Below are 19,327 nucleotides of genomic sequence, written 5' to 3'. Positions count from 1 at the left end.
TTATGACCATTTATTTTGTTGTAAAACAATTATTTTTGTTCATACATAATTATTCAGAATAAAATAATATTGATTTATTCATATTTTTAAAATTAATAAAAGATTTAGAAACTAAATCTGTTTACCGAACCAATAAATAGTTATGACATTTGAATAATTATCTATCTCAAATCATTATGATCTTTGTTTTATCATATAACAATTGTTTTTTTCATATAAACTTATTCGAATTAAGATAATACTAATTTAAAAATAAAAAAATAAATGTGTTTTGTCAAACCAGTTCAAATAGTTAAGACTATTAGAATAATTCTCTATTTCAAATTGTTCTAACCTTTTGTTTAGTCACAAAATGATTATTTCAGTTCATACTAACTTATTTGGAATAAAAAAATTAATTTATTAACATTAGAAAAATTAATAAGCAAGAGATTTTAAAATATGAATCTGTTTATCAAACAAACTCAAATAGATATGATTATTTGAACAATTATCTATTTAAAATAATTATGACCTTTTGTTTTGTCATAAAACAATTGTTTAAGCTCATTAAAACTTATCCAAAATAAAATAATACTACTTTATTAATAGTTCAAAAATTATTAAGGAAGAGATTTAAAAACTAAATTTGTTTTTCAAGCCAGTTTAAATAGTTATAACTAGTTGAAAAAATATCAATCTCAAATCAATACAATCTTTGTTTTGTCATAAAAAATTGTTTCTAATCATACAAGCTGATTTAGATAAAAATAATACTAATTTAATAATATTTCAAAAATTAATAAGTAAGAGATTTAAAAAATAAATGTGTTTGTCAAATCAGTTCAAATGGTTAAGACTATTAGAATAATTATCTATTTCAAATCGTTCTAACCTTTTGTTTAGTCATAAAATAATTGTCTTAGTTCATACAAGCTTATTCGAAGTAAAATAATACTAATTTATCAACATTCAAAAAATTAATAAGCAAGATTTTGAAAAAGTAAATCTATTTATCAAACAATTTGAATAGTTATCTATTTAAAATCGTTACGAACTTTTAATTTTTCATAGAACAATTATTACAATTCATAAGACCTTATCCAAAATAAAATAATACTACTTTATTAATATTTCAAAAATTAATAAGTAAGAGATTTAAAAAATAAATTTGTTTACTGAATAGTTCAAATAATTATGGCCATTTGAACAATTATCTATTTCAAATCGTTATTACCTTTCATTTTCTCATAAAACAATTGTTTTTCAACATATACGCTTATTTGAAATAAAAATGCTATTACCTTTTGTTTTATCATGCAACAATTGTTTTTCAACCTGCAAGCTTATTTGAAATAAAATAATACTAATTTATTAATATTTCAAGAATTAGTAAGAGATTTAAAAAATAAATCTACTTACCAAATTAGTTCAAATAGTTATGACTATTTGAACAATTATTTATTTTAAATTGTTATAACCTTTGGTCTATTTAAAATTGTTATGACCTTTTGTTTTGTCATAAAACAATTGTTTTAGCTTATACAAGCTTATACAAAATAAAATAATACTAATTTATTAATATTTCAAAAGTTAATAACTAAGAGATTTAAAAAAATAAATCTGTTTATCAAACTAGTTTGAATAGTTATGACTATTTGAACAATTATCAATCTCAAATCGTTATGATCTTTGTTTTGTCATAAAATAATTGTTTCTGATCAGATAAGCTTATTCAATTAAAAATAATTCTAATTGAATAATATTTCAAAATTAATAAGAGATTTAAAAAATAAAATGTGTTTGTTAAACTAGTTCAAATAGTTAAAACTATTAGAATAATTATCTATTTCAAATCGTTCTGACCTTTTTTTATCATAAAATATTTGTTTCATATCATACAAGCTTATTCAGAATAAAATAATCCTAACATATTAACATTTAACAAATTAATCCAAATATATTAACATTTAAAAAATTAATAAGTAAGAGATTTGAAAAAATAAATTTGTTTACCAAACAAGCTCAAACAGTTATGACTATTTGAACAATTGCTTATTTAAAATTGTTATGACCTTTTGTTTTATTATAAAACAATCATTTTAGTTCAAAAAAGCTTATCCAAACTAAAATAATACCTATTTATTAATATTTCAAAAATTAATAATAAAGAGATTTAAAAAAATAAATCTATTTTCTGAACAAATTCAAATAGCTATAACTATTTGAACAATTGTATATTTAAAATCATTATGACCTTTTGTTTTGTCATAAAACAATTGTTTCAATTCATACAAGCTTAATTGAAATAAAATAATAATAATTTATTAATATTTTGAAAATTAATAACTAAGTGATTTAAAAAGTGAATCTATTTATCAAATCAGTTCAAATAATTATGGTAATTTTAACAATTATCTATTTCAAAGCATTATGAACTTTTATTTTGTCATAAAACAATTGCTTTTCATGATACAAGCTTATTCAAAATAAAATAATACTAATTTATTAATATTTCAAAAATTAATAAGAGATTTAAAAGATAAATTTGTTTACCAAACCAGTTCCTATTTAAGTAATTAACTATTTCAAATCATTATAACCTTTTGTTTTGTTATAAAATAATAGTTTCAGTTCATACAAGCTTATTCAGAATAAAATAATATTAATTTAATAATATTTCAAAAATTAACAACTAAAAGATTTAACAAATAAATTTGTTTAACGAAGTGTTCAAACAGTCCAGACTACATGAACAATTATTTGTTTCAAATTGTTATGATCTTTTGTTTTGTCATCAAACAATCATTTTAGTCCATACAAGCTTATTTGAAATAAAATAATACAAATTTATTAATATTTCAAAAATTAATAAGTGAATCTATTTATCGAATCATGTTAAATAATCATGGCCATTTCAACAATTATCTATTTCAAATCGTTATTACCTTTTGTTTGGTCATATAACAAATGTTTTTGATCATTCAAGCTTATTCGAAATAAAATTATACTAATTTATTAATCTTTCAAAATTAATAAGAGATTTAAAAACTAAATCTATTTATTGAACTGGTTCAAATAGTTATAACTATTTGAACAATTGTATACTTCAAATTGTTATAACCTTTTGTTCTATCATAAAACAATTATTTCTGTTCATAGAAGCTTATTCAAAATAAAATAATACTAATCTAATAGTATTCCAAAAATTAATAACTATGAGAATTAAAAATAAATTTATTTGCCAAATCGGTTCAAATATTTAAGACTATAATAATAATAATTATCTATTTCAAAATGTTATGACCTTTTGTTTTATCATAAAACCAACTTTTGAATTCATACTAGCTTATTTGAAATAAAACAAAATGAATTTATTAATATTTCAAAAATTAATAAGAGATTTTAAAAAATAATTTTGTTTACCTAACCAATTCAAATAATTATGACTATTTGAACAATTATCTATTTTAAATCGTTATGACATTTTGTTTTGTCATAAAATAAATGATTTTGTTCATTTAAGTTTGTTCAGAATAAAGTAATACTAATCTATTAACATTTTGAAAACTAATAAGAGATTTAAAAAATAAATCTATTTATCAAACCAGTTCAAATAGTTATGACTATTTAACAAATTATTTATTTCAAATTGTTATGACTTTTTGTTCTACTATAAAACAATTGTTTCTATTCATATAAGTTGATTTGAATTAAAATAATACTAATTTATTAATATTTTGACAATTAATAGGGAAAAATTTCTAAAATAAATATGTATACCGAACTAGATCAATTAGTCATGACTATTTGAATAATTATTTATTTGAAATCATTATGACTTTTGTTTTGTCATAAAAGAATTGTTTCAGTTTATATAAGTTCATTTGAAATAAAATAATAACAATTTATCAATATTTTGAAATTTAATAATTAAGAGATTTAAAAAATGAATTTGTTTACCAGACAAGTTTAAATAATTATAATAATTTAAACAATTATTTATTTGAAATCACTATAACCTTTTGCTTTATTATAAAGTAATTTTTTATGTTCATACATGCTTATTTGAAATAAAATAATATAAATTTATTAATATTAAGACAATTAATAAGTAAAAAATTTTAAAAATAAATTTGTTCATCAAACAAGTTCAAATCGTTATGACTATTTAAACAATTATTTATTTCAAATTATTATGACTTATTTTTTTGCCGTAAAACAATTGTTTTTATTCATACAAGGTTATTTAGATTAAAATAATATTAATTTATTAATTTTTTGACAATTAATAAGTAGATGATTTAAAAAATAAATATGTTTATTGAACCAGTTGAAATAGTCATGACAATTTGAATAATTAACTATTTCAAATCATTATGACCTTTTTATCTTATAATAAAACAATTTTTTAAGTTCAAATAAGCTTATTTGAAATAAAATAATACTAATTTATTAATATTGAAAAAATTAATGAGTATGAGAATTAAAAAATAAATCTGTCAACCATGTTCAAATAGTTATGACTGTGTAAACAATTATCTATTTTAAAACATTATGACCTTTTTTTTTGTCACAAAATAATTGTTTTTGTTCATGCAAGCTTATTTTGAATAAAATAATATAAATTTATTAATATTCTAAAAATTAATAAGTAAAAATTTTAAAAATAAATCTGTTTTCTTAACACTTTCAAATAGTTTGACTATTTAAATAATTATCTATTTCAAATCATTATGAAAATTTGTTTTCTCATAAACTAATTGTTTTTGTTCATAAAAGCTTATTCAGAATAAAATAATACTAATTTATTAAAATTTCAAAAATTAATAAGTAAAAGATTTAAAAAATAAATCTATTTATCGAGCGAGTTCAAATAGTTATTATTAATTGAATAATTATTTATTTCAAATCATTATGATCTTTTATTTTGTCATAAAATAATTGCTTCTATTCATACAAGCTTATTTGAAATAAAATAATACTAATTTATTAATATTCTAAAAGTTAATAAGTTGGAGATTTAAAAAATAAATTTGTTCACTGAACAAGTTCAAATGTCATGTCCATTTGAACTATTATCTATTTTAAATCATTATGACATTTTATTTTGTTGTAAAACAATTGTTTCTATTCATATAAAATTATTCAAAATAAAATGATACTAATTTATTAATATTTAAAAAATTAATAAAAGATTTAAAAACTAAATCTATTTATCAAACCGGTTTAGATAGTTTTTAACTATTTGAACAATTATCTATCTCAAATCATTATGATTTTTTTGTTGTCATAAAATAATTGTTTCTGTTCATACAAGCTTGTCTAGAGTAAAATATTGCTAAATTAATAATATAATAAAAATTGATAAGTAAGAGATTTAAATAATAAATGTGTTTGTTAAACTAGTTCAAATAGTTAAGACTATAAGAACTATTATCTATCTCTAATTGTTTTGACCTTTTGTTTAGTCATAAAATACTTTTTTTCAGTTCATACATGCTTATTCCAAATAAATTAATTCTAATTTATTAACATTTAGAAAATTAATAAGCAAAAAATTAAAAAAATATGTTTATCAAACAAGTTCAAATAGTTAACTATTTGAACAATTATCTATTTAAATAAATATGACCTTTTTGTTTTATCATAAAATAATTGTTTTAGTTCATAAAAGCTTATCCAAAATAAAATAATATTACTTTATTAATATTTCAAAAATTGATAAGTTAGAGATTTAAAAATAAGTTAGTTTATCAAATCGGTTCAAATAATTATGGGCATTTGAACAATTACTATTTCAAATCATTATGAACTTTTGTTTTATCATAAAATAATTGTTTTTCATCATACAAGCATATTCAAAATAAAATAATACTAATTTATTAATATTTCAAAAATTAATAAGTAGTAGATTTAAAAAATAAATTTGCTTACCGAACAAGCTCCTATTTGAATAATTATCTATGTCAAATCATTATAACCTTTTGTTTCATTATAAAATAATTGTTTTAGTCCATATAAGCTTTTTGGAAATAAAATAATACTAATTTAATAATATTTTAAAACTGAATAACTAAGAGATTTAAAATATAAATCTGTTTGTCGAAACAATTCAAATAGTTATGACTTTAAGAATAACTATCTATTTCAAATTGTTATGGGCCTTTGTTTTGTCATAAAACAATTGTTTCAGTTCATACAACCCTATTCAAAATAAAATAATACTAATTTATTAATATTTCAAAAACTAATGAGTAACTAATTTAAAATGTGAATCTGTTTATTGAATCAGTTAAAATAATTATGGCTATGTTAACAATTATCTATTTCAAATCATTATTAGCTTTTGTTTGGTCACATAACAATTGTTTTTGAACATTCAAGCTTATTCAAAATAAAATAATACTAATTTATTAATCTTTCAAAAAATTAATAAGAGATTTAAAAAATAAATCTTTTTACTGAACTAGTTCAAATAGTTATGACTGTTTGAACAATTATAAACTTCAAATGATTATAAACTTTTGTTTTGCCATAAAACAATTATTTCTATTCATACTAGCTTATTCAAAATAAATTAATAACTAAGAGATTTAAAAAATAAATTTTTTTGCTAAACTGGTTCAAATAGTTAAGACTATATAAATAATTATCTATTTCAAATTGTTATGACTTTTTGTTCGTTTCATAAAACAAAATTTTTAATTGATAATAGCTTATTCAGAATAAAGTAAAATGAATTTATTAATATTTTAAAAATTAATAAGAGATTTAAAAAATAATTCTATTTGCCTAACCAACTCAAAAAATTATGACTATTTGAACAATTATCTATTTCAAATCATTATGACCTTTTGTTTTATCATAAAACAAATGTTTTTGTTCATATAAGTTTATTTGAAACAAAATAATACTATTCCTATTAATATTTTAGAAATTAATAAGAGATTTAAAAAATAAATATGTTTATCAAACTTGTTCAAATAGTTATGATTGCTCAAGCAATTATTTACTTCAAATCATTATGATTTTTTGTTCTGTTATATGTTCATACAAGCTTAATTGGGTTAAAATAATACTAATTTACTAAAATTTTGTCAATTAATAAGTAAAAAATTTTAAAAATAAATATGTTTATTGAACTAAATCAAATCGTTATGACCTTTTGGTTTGTCATAAAAATATTATTTATTTCCATATAAGCTTATTTAAAATAAAATAATACTAAGTTATTAATATTCCAAAATTAATAATTAAGAGATTTAAAAAATGATTCTATTTACCAAACAAGTTTAAATAATTATGACTATTTGAGCAATTATTTATTTGAAATTGCTATAACCTTTCATTTTGTCATAAAATGATTTTTTTTCTATTCATACAAGCTTATTTTGAATAAAATAATACAAATTTATTAAAATTAAGACAATTAATAAGTAAAAGATTTAAAAAATAAATTTATTTAGCGAATAAGTTCAAATTGTTATGACTATTTGAATAATTATTTATTTTAACTTGTAATGATTTTTTGTTTTGTCATAAAACAATTGTTTCTATTCATACAAGCTTATTCGGATTAAAATAATTTTAATTTATTAATATTTTGTCAATTAATAAGTAAAAGATTTAAAAATAAATATGTTTGCCAAACAAGTTTAAATAGTCATGACTATTTGAATAATTATCTATTTCAAATCATTATGACCTTTTCTTTTGTAATAAAATAATTGTTTCCATTCATATAAACCTATTTGAACTAAAATAATACTAATTTATTAATATTTCAAAAATTAATGTGTAAGAGAATTAAAAAAAAAGAATCTATTTATTGAACAAGTTCAAATAGTTATGACAATCTAAACAATTATCTATTTCAAAACATTATGACCTTTTGTTTTGTCATAAAATAAATGGTACTGTTTGTGCAAGAATAAAATAATATACATTTATTAATATTTCAAAATTAATAAGTAAAAATTTTAAAAATAAATATGTTTTCCTAACACGTTCAAATAGTTTTAACTATTTGAACAATTATCTATTTCAAATTATTATGACCTTTTTGTGTTGTCATAAACCAATTGTTTCTATTTATACAAACTTATTCAAAATAAAATAATACTAATTTACTAAAATTCCAAAAATTAATAAGTAAAAGATTAAAAAAATAAATCTGTTTACCAAGTGAGTTCAAATAGTTATGACTATTTGAATAATTATTTTGTTTAAATTGTTATAATCTTTTGTTTTGTCATAAAACAATTGTTTCTATTCATACAAGTTTATTCAAAATAAAATAATAGTAATTTATTATTATTATAAAATTAATGAGTTGTAGACTTAAAAAATTAATTTGTTTACTAAACTAGTTCAAAGAGTCATATGTCCATTTGAATTATTATCTATTTCAAATCATTATGACATTTTGTTTTGTCATAAAATAATTATTTTTATTCATAAAAAATTATTTAGAATAAAATAACATAAATTTATTAATACTTTAAAAATTAATAAGGGATTTAAAGCCTAAATCTGGTTATTGAATCAGTTCAAATAATTATGACTATTTGAATAATTATCTATCTCAAATCGTTATGATCTTTGTTTTGTCATAGTTTCTATTCATAAAAACTTCTTTGAAGTAAAATATTACAAAACTAAAAATATTCTAAAATTAATAAGAGATTTAAAAAATAAATATGTTTGCCGAACTAGTTCAAATAGTCAAGACTATTAGAATAATTATCTTTTTAAAATCATTCTAACCTTTTATTTAGTCATAAAATAATTGTTTCAGTTCATACATGCTTATTAAAAATAAAATAATACTATTTTTTTAACATTAAAAAAATTAATAAGTAAGAAATTTTAAAAAATAAATATATTTACCAAACAAGTTAAAATAGTCATGACTATTTGAACAATTATCTATTTAAAATTGTTATGACCTTTTTGTTTTATAATAAAACAATTGTTTTTGTTCATAAAAGCTTATCTAAAATAAAATAATATAACTTTATTAATATTTCAAAAATTGAGAAGTTGGAGATTTAAAAAATAAATCAATTTATCGAATCAGTTCAAATAATTATGGTCATTTGAACAACTATCTATTTCAAATCATTATGAACTTTTGTTCTATCATAAAACAATTGTTTTTCATCATATAAGCCTATCCAGAATAAAATAATATTAATTTATTAATATTTCAAAAATTAATGAGTAGGAGATTTAAAAATAAATCTGTTTATAGAAATAGTTGAAATAGTTATGACTATTTGAAAAATTATGATTATTTGAACAACTATATATTTCAAACCATTATAACCTTTTATTTTATCTTAAAACAATTATTTAAGTTCATACAAGTTTATTTGAAATAAAATAATACTAATCTAATAATATTATGAAAATTAATAAGAGATTTAAAAAATAAATTTGTTTGCCAACCAGTTCAAATAATAAGGCTGTATGAATAATTATTAATTTCAAATCATTATAACTTTTTATTTTGTTGTAAGACAAATATTTTTGTTCAAATAATTGTTCAGAATAAAATTATATTAATTTATTAATATTTTAAAAATTAATAAGAGAGTTAAAAAATAAATCTATTTACCAAATTAGTTCAATTATTTACAATAATTTGAATAATTATTTATTTCAAATCGTTATGACCATTTGTTTTGTCATAAACTAATTGTTTCCATTGATATAGTCTTATTCAAAATAAAGTAATGCTAATTTATTAATATTTTAAAAATTAATAAGTAACGGATTTAAAAAATGAATTGTTGGCCTGACCAATTCAAATAATTACTATTTGTTTGAACAATTATCTATTTCAAATCATTATGACTTTTTGTTTTGTCACAAAACAATTGTTTCTATTTGTATAAGCATATTTGAAATAACATAATTCTAATTTGTTAATATTTTGAAAATTAATAAGCAAGAGATTTAAAAATTGAAGTTGTTTATTGAACAAATTCAAATAGTTATGACTATTTAAACAATTACCTATTTCATATCGCTAAACCTTTTTTTGTCATAAAGGAATTTTTTTTTCATACAAGCTTATTTCAATTAGAATAATACAAATTTATTAATATTCAGACAATTAATAAGTAAAAGATTTAGAAAATAAATTTATTTACTGAATAAGTTTAAATAGTTATGATTATTTGAGCAATTATTTATTTCAAATCGTAATGACTTTTTGTTATGTCATAAAATAATTATTTTTGTTCATACAAGCTTATTTGGATTAAAATAATTTATTAATATTTTGACAATTAATAAGTAAAGATGTTAAAAATAATGTTTATCAAACAAGTTCAAATAGTCATAACTATTTGAATAATTATCTATTTTAAATCATTATGGCCTTTTGTTTCATCAAAAAACAATTGATTACTTCATATAGGCTTATTTGAAATAAAATAATATTAATTTATTAATATTCCAAAAATTATTGAATAAGAGATTTAAAAAATGAATCTATTTACCGAACAAGTTCAAATAGTTATGACTATTTGAATAATTACCTATTTCAAATGGTTATGACATTTTGTTTTTTCATAAAATAATTATTTATGTTCATACAAACTTATTCCAAATAAAATAATATAAATTTATTAATATTTCAATACTCATAACTATTTGAACTGATTCAGTAAAAAGATTTAGTTTTTAAATCTCTTATTAATTTTTGAAATAGTAATAAATTAGTAATATTATATTTTGAATAATTTTGTATGAATATAAACAATTGTTTTACAATAAAACAAAATGTCATAATGATTTGAAATAGATAATAGTTCAAATGGATATGACTATTTGAACTTGTTCAGTACATAGATTTTTTTTAAATCTTCAACTTATTAATTTTCAAAATATTAATAAATTAGTATTATTTTATTCCGAGTTAACTTGTATGGATAGAAACAATTTTTTTATGACAAAATAAAGGATGACAATGATCGCTGGGTAAACAAATTTATTTTTTAAATCTTTTACTTATTAATTTTGAAATATTAATAACTTAGTACTGTTTTATTCTGAATAAGGTTTTTTCAACAAAAAAAATTGGTTTATGATAAAACAAATGGTTATAATGATTTGAAATAGATAATTGTTCAAATAGTCATAACTATTTAAACGTGTTCAAAAAATATATTTATTTTTTTAATTTTTATTTATTAATTTTGGGAACATTAAAAATTTATATTATTTTATTTGAAATGAGCTTGCATGAATAGAACTAATTGTTTTATGACAAAACATAAGGTCATAATGTTTTGAAATAGATAATTATTCAAATAGTTATAACTATTTGAACTTGTTCAGTAAACAAATTTATTTTTTTTAATTCTCTTACTTTTTAATTTTTAAAATATTAATAAATTAGTTTTATTTTATTTCAGATAAGCTTACATTCATTGAAACAATTGTTTTATTACAAAACAAAGGTCACAATGGTTTGAAGTAGATAATTATTCAAATAGTCATGACTATTTTAACTTGTTCGGTAAACATATATTTTTTAAATCTTTTACTTATTAATTGTCAAAATATTAATAGATTAATATTATTTTAATTTGAATAAGCTTGTATGGACAGAAATAATTGTTTTATGGCAAAACAAAAATGTCATAAGAATTTGAAATAAATAATTATTCAAACAGTCACAACAATTAGAACTTATTTAGTAAACAGATTTATTTTTTAAATCTTTTACTCATTAACTGTTTTAATATTCATAAATTTGTATTATTTTATTTGAAATAAGCTTGTTTGAATAGAAATAATAATTTTATGACAAACCAAAAGGTTATAGCAATTCCAAATCAATAATTGTTTAAATAGTCATAATTATTTAAACTTATTTGATAAATAGATTCATTTTTTAAATCTCTTAATTATTAATTTTTATAATATTAATAAAATAGTATTATTTTGTTTCAAATTATATGAATTGAAATAATTTTTTTATGATAAAACAATAGGTCATAATAATTTGAAATAGATAATTATTCAAATAGTCATGACTATTTGATCTAGTTTGGTAAACATATTTATTTTTAAAATTTTAACTTATTAATTGTCAAAATATTAATAAATTAGTATTATTTTAATCTGATTAAGCTTGTATGAATAGAAACTATTGTTTTATAACAAAAAAAAAGTCATAACAATTTAAAATAAATAATTGCTTAAATAATCATAACTATTTGAACTGGTTTTATAAATAGATTTATTTTTAAATGTCTTATTAATTTTTAAACTATTAATATCTTAGTATTATTTTATTTTGAAGAAATTTATATGAACAAAAACATTTGTTTTATGACAAAACAAAGGGTCACAATGATTTGAAAAATATAATTGTTGAAACAGTCATAATTATTTGAACTGGTTCAACAAACAAAATTATTTTTTAAATCTTTTACTAATTATTTTTTGAAATAGTAATAAATTTGTTTTATTTTATTTTAAACAAGTTAGTAAGAACCAAAAAAATTATTTTACGACAAAACAAAAGGTCATAACAATTTGAATAAAGAATTGTTCATATAGTCTTAGCTATTTGAAATGGTTCGACAAATAAATTTATTTTTTAAATTTCTTAGTTATTAATTTTTAGAATATTATTACATTAGTATTATTTTATTCTGAATAAGCTTGTATGAACAGAAATAATTGTTTTATGATAAAACAAAAGGTTATAACAATTTAAAATATATAATTATTCAAATAGTCATAACTATTTGAACTAGTTTGATAATAGATTTATTTTTTAAATCTCCTACTTATTAATTTTTGAAATATTAATAAATTAGTATTATTTTATTTAAATAGGCTCGTATGATGACAAATAATTATTTTATGTAAAAATAAAGTTAATAACGATTTGAAATAGATAATTGTTCAAATGGCTATAACTATTTGAACTGATTTGGTAAACTAATTTATGTTTTAAATCTCTAACTTATTAATTTTTATAATATTAATAAAGTAATATTATTTTATTTCAAATAAGCTTTTATGAACTAACACAATTGTTTTATGATAAAATAAAAGGTCATAGCGATTTTAAATAGATAATTGTTCAAATAGTCAAAACTATTTGAACTTATTCAGTAAAAAGATTTATTTTAATTTCTTACTTATTAATTTTCTAAATGTTAATAAATTAATATTATTTTATTTCAAATAAATATGTATGAGGGGAAGCAATTATTTTATAACTAAACAAAATGTCATAATGACTTGAAATAGATAATTATTCTAATAGTTTTAACTATTTGAACTGATTCGGCAAACATATTTATTTGTTAAATCTTTACTTATTAATGTTTAGAATATTATTAATTTAGCAATATTTTACTCCGAATAAGCTTGTATGAATAGAAATAAATGTTTTAGGATAGAACAAAGATATAACGATTTGAGATAGAAAATTGTTCAAATAATTATAACTATTTGAATTGGTTTGGTAAAGAGATTTAGTTTTTAAATCTCTTATTAATTTTCAAAATAGTAATAAATTAGTATTATTTTATTTGAAACTATTTTGTATGAATAGAAACAATTGTTTTATGATAAAACAAAATGTCATAATGATTTGAAATAGATAATAGTTCAAATGGACATGATTATTTGAACTTGCTCAGTAAATAGATTAATTTTTTAAATCTTCAACTTATTAATTTTTAGAATATTAATAAATTAGTATTATTTTATTTTGAATAAACCTATAAGAATAGAAACAATTATTTTATGACAAAACAAAGCATCATAACAAATTGAAATAAATAATTGTTCAAATAGTCATAACTATTTAAACTTTCTCGGTAAACAAACTTATTTTTAAAGTCTTTTACATATTAATTTTTGAATATTAATAAATTAGCATTATTTTATTCTAACAAATGGTTTACAACAAAACAAGTAGTCATAATGATTTAAAATAGATAATTATTCAAATAGTCATAACTATTTGTAGGTGTTTAAAAAATAGATTTATTTTTTAAATTTTTCCTTATTAATTTTTGAAACATTAATAAAATTATATTATTATTTTTTAAATAAGCTTGCATGAACAAAACCAATTGTTTTATAACAAAACAAAAGGTCATAGTATTTTCAAATAGATAATTGTTCAAATAGTAATAACTATTTGAACTTGTTTAGTAACCATATATTTTTTTTAATTCTCTTGCTCTTTAATTTTTGGAATAATAATAAATCAGTATTATTTTATTTCAAATAAGCTTACATGAATTGAAACAATTGTTTTATTACAAAACAAAAGGTCACAATGATTTGAAGTAGATAATTATTCAAATAGTCATGACTATTGAAACTTGTTCGGTAAGCATTTTTTTTAAAATTTTTTACTTATTAATTGTCAAAATATTAATAAATTAATATTATGTTAATCCGAATAAACTCATATTGACAAAAACAATTGTTTTATGACAAAACAAAAAAAAGTCATAAGAATTTGAAATAAATAATTATTCAAATAATCATAACGATTTGAACTTATTCGATAAACAAATTTATTTTTTTTATTTTTTACTTATTAATTTTGTTAATATAAATTTGTATTATTTTATTTGAAATAAGCTTGTATGAACAAAAAAATCATTTTATGATAAACCAAAAGGTTATAAGATTTCCAAATTGATAATTGTTCAAATGGTCATAATTATCTAAACTTGTTCGGTAAATAGATTCATTTTTTTAAATCTCTTAATTATTAATTTTTAGAATATTAATAACATAGTATTATTTTATTTGGAATAACCTTATAAGAATTGAAATAATTTTTTTATGAAAAAACAAAAGATCATAATGATTTAAAATAGATCATTTTTCAAATAGTCATGACTATTTGATCTAGTTCAATAAACACATTTAGTTTTTAAATTTTTTACTTATTAATTGTCAAAAAATTCATAAATTAGTATTATTTTAATCTAAATAAGCTTGTATGAATAGAAACTATTATTTTATAAGAGAGCAAAGAGTCATAACAATTTGAAATAAATAATTGCTTAAATATTCATAATTATTTGAACTGGTTTGATAAATAGATTTATTTTTAAAATCTCTTATTAATTTTTGAATTATTAATAGATTAATATCATTTTATTTCGAACAAGCTTCTTTTAACAAAAACATTTATTTTATGACAAATTAAAAGGTCATAATGATTTGAAATAGATAATTGTTCAAATAATCATAATTATTTGAACTGGTTAGGTAAATAGAATTTTTTTAGTCTTTTACTTATTAATTTTTGAAATACTAATAAATTCATTTTATTTTATTCCGAATAAGCTAGTATGAATTGAGAAAATTGTTTTTGACAAGACAAAATGTCATAACAATTTCAATTAGATAGTTGTTCATATAGTCTTAACTATTTGAACTGGTTTAGCAAACAAATTAATATTTTAAATCTCTTAGTTATTAATTTTTGGAATGTTATTAGAGTTGTATTATTTTATTTCGTATAAGCTTGTGTGAACAAAAATAATTGTTTTATGACATAATAAAAAATGTGGTAATGATTTGAAGTATACAATTGTTCAAATAGTCATAACTATTTGAGCTGGTTCAGTAAACAGATTTATTTTTTAAACTCCTACTTATTAATTTTTAAAAGATGAATAAATTAGTATTATTTTATTCCAAATAAGATTGTATGATAAAAAAAACAATTGTTATATGACCAAACAAAAGATGATAATGATTTGAAATAGATAATTGTTGAAATGGCCATAATTATTTGAACTGATTCGACAAATAGATTCACTTTTTAAATCACTTAAATATTAATTTTTGGAATATTGAAAAATTATAATTATTTTATTTTGAATAAGCTTGTATGAACTGAAACAATTGTTTTGTAACAAAACAAAAGGTCATAATGATTTTATATAAACAATTGTTTAAGTAGTCATAACTATTTAAATTTTTTCGATAAACAAATTTATTTTTTTAAACTCTTGCTTATTAATTTTTGAAATATTAAGAAATTAGTATTATTTTATTTTGGATAAGCTTTTGTGAACTGAAACAATTGTTTTATGTCAAAACAAAAGGTTATTATGATTTTACATAAATAATTGTTAAAATAGTCATAACTATTTAAATTTGTTCAGTAAACAGATTTATTTTTTCAAATCTTTGGCTTATTAATTTTTCAAATGTTCAAAACTTTTGAATAAACTTGTAAGACCTGAAACAAATATTTTATGACTAAATAAAAGGTCTGAATGATTTAAAATAGATAATTATTCTAATAGTTTTAACTATTTGAACTGGTTTAGTAAACACATTTAATTTTTAAATCTCTTACTTATTAATTTTTAGAATATTATTAAATTAGTAATATTTTTAACCAAATAAGCTTCTATGATTAAAAATAATTATTTTATGATGAAACAAAGATTTTAACAATTTGAGATTGATAATTGTTCAAATAGTCATAACTATTTGAACCGGTTCGGTAAATAGATTTATTGTTTAAATCTATTACTTATTAATTTTTGAAATATTAATCAATTAATATTATTTTATTTCGAATAATCTTATATGATTAAAAATAATTTTTTTATGACAAAATAAAAGGTCATAATGATTTGAAATAGATAATCATTCAAATGGCCATAATTATTTTAACTGATTTGGTAAATAGATTTATTTTTAAAATTTCTTGTTTATTAATTTAGAAAATATTAATAAATTAGTATTATTTTATTTCATCTAAGCTTGTGTTAACTAAAACAATTATTTTATGACAAATCAAAAGGTTATAATGATTTTTAAATAGATAATTATTCAAATAATAATAACTATTTGAACTTGTTCAGTAAACAAATTTATTTTTTAAATCTCTTTCTTAGTAATTTTTGAAATGTTAATAAATTAGTATTAATTTATTATGAATAAGCTTGTATGAATTGAGACAATTGTTTTATGATTAAACAAAAGATCAAAATGATTTGAAGTATATAATTATTCTAATAGTCTTAACCATTTGAAATGATTCAATAAACAAATTTATTTTTTAAATCTCTTGCTTACTAGTTTTTGAAATATTATGAAATTAGTATTATTTTAATCCGAATAAGCTTGTACAAACAAAACAATTGTTTTGTGACAAAAGAAAAGATTGTAAAGATTTAAAATAGATAACCATTCATATAGTCTTAACTATTTAAATTGGTTCAGCAATTAGATTTTTTATAATTTTCTTGGTTATTAAGTTTCAAAATATTATTAAATTTGCATTATTTTATTCCTAATAAAATACTATAAATAGAACTAATTGTTTGATGACAAAATAAAAGGTTATAATGATTTGAAATGATTTGGTAAGCAGATTTACTTTTTAAATCTCTTACTGATTAATTTTCTACATATTAATAAATTAGTATTATTTTATTTTGAATAAACTTATATTAACAAAAGAAAAATTGTTTTATGACAAAACAAAAGGTTATAATAATTTGAAATAAATAATTATTCATATAGTTTAACTATTTGAACTAGTTCAACAAACGGATTTATTTTTTAAATCTCATAATTATTAATTTTTAGAATATTACTAAATTATTATTATTTTATTTCGAATAAGCTTGTATAAATAGAAAAAAATGTTTTATGATAGAACAAAGGTTATAACAATTTGAGATAGATGATTATTCAAAAGTCATAACTATTTGAATTAGTTCAGCAAACAAATTTCTTTTTTAAATCTCTTATTAATTCTTGAAATATTAATAAATTAGCATTATTTTATTTTGAAAAAGCTTGTATGTTTAAAAACAATTGTTTTATGATAAAACAAAAGGTAATAACGATTTAAAATGAATAGTTGTTTAAATGGCCATGATTATTTAAACTAATTCTATAAATTGATTTATTTTTTAAATCTCTTGCTTATTAATTTTTGAAATATTAATAAAGTAGTATTATTTTATTTTGGATAAGCTTTTATAAACTAAAACAATTGTTTTATGACAAAATAAATGGTCATAATGTTTTAAATAGATAATTGTTAAAATTGCTATAACCATTTGAACTTGTTCGATAAATAGGTTTATTTTTTTCAAATATCATGCTTATTAATTTTTGAATGTCAATAAATTAGTATTATTTTTATTCCAAATAAGCTTGTATGAATTGAAATAATTATTATATGACTAAACAAAAGGTCAAAACAATTTGAAATAGATAATTATTCTAATAGTCTTAACTATTTGAACTGGCTTGGCAAACACATTTATTTTTTAAATCTCTTATTAATTTTTAGAATATTATTAAATTAGTATTATTTTTATCTAAATAAGTTTGTATAATAAAAAATAATTTTTTTATGAGAAAACAAAGATCATAACAATTTGATATTGATATTTGTTCAAGTAGTCATAACTATTTGAAGTGGTTCAGAAAACAACTATAGTTTTTAAATTTCTTGCTTATTAATTTTTGAAATATTAATAAAGTAGTATTATTTTATTTCAAATAAGTTTTTATGAACTGAAACAATTGATTAATGACAAAACAAAAGGTCATAATGACTTTAAACAAATAATTGTTCAAATAATCAAATTTATTTCAACTTGTATGGTAAACACATTTATTTTTTTAAATCTCTTGCTCATTAATATTTCAAATGTTAATAAATTAGTATTATTTTATTTTGAATAAGCTTGTATGAACTAAAATAATTGTTTTATGACTAAACAAAAAGTTAAAAACGATTTGAAATATATAATTGTTTTAATAGTCTTAACTATTTGAATTGGTTCGTCAAACACATTTTTTTTTTAAATCTCTTACTTACTAATTTTTGGAATATTATTAAATTTGTATTATTTTAATCTGAATAAGCTTATGTGAAAAAAAATTTGTTTTTTGAGAAATAAAGATCATAAAGATTTGAGATTTAAATTGTTCTTATAGTCATAACTATTTGAACTATTTCGGTAAATAGATTTCATTTTTAAATCTCTTATTAGTTATCAAAATAATAATATATTAGTATTATTTTATTTTGAATAATTTTGCATGAACAGAAACAATTGTTTTACAACAAAACAAAATGTCATTATGATTTGAAATAGAAAATAGTTCAAATGGACATGACTATTTGGACTTGTTTGATAAATAGATTTATTTTTTAAATCTCAAACTTATTAATTTTTAGAATACTAATAAATTAGTATTATTTTATTTTGAATAAAATTATATGAATAGATACAATTGTTTTATGACAAAACAAAAGATAATAACAATTTGAAATAAGTAATTATTCAAATAA

This window comes from Durio zibethinus, chromosome 9, assembly GCF_047325235.1.
Source record: "Durio zibethinus cultivar Kanyao isolate XHJ-2024 chromosome 9, ASM4732523v1, whole genome shotgun sequence".
Classification (NCBI taxonomy): domain Eukaryota; kingdom Viridiplantae; phylum Streptophyta; class Magnoliopsida; order Malvales; family Malvaceae; genus Durio; species Durio zibethinus.
This window is presented reverse-complemented; position numbering follows the sequence as displayed.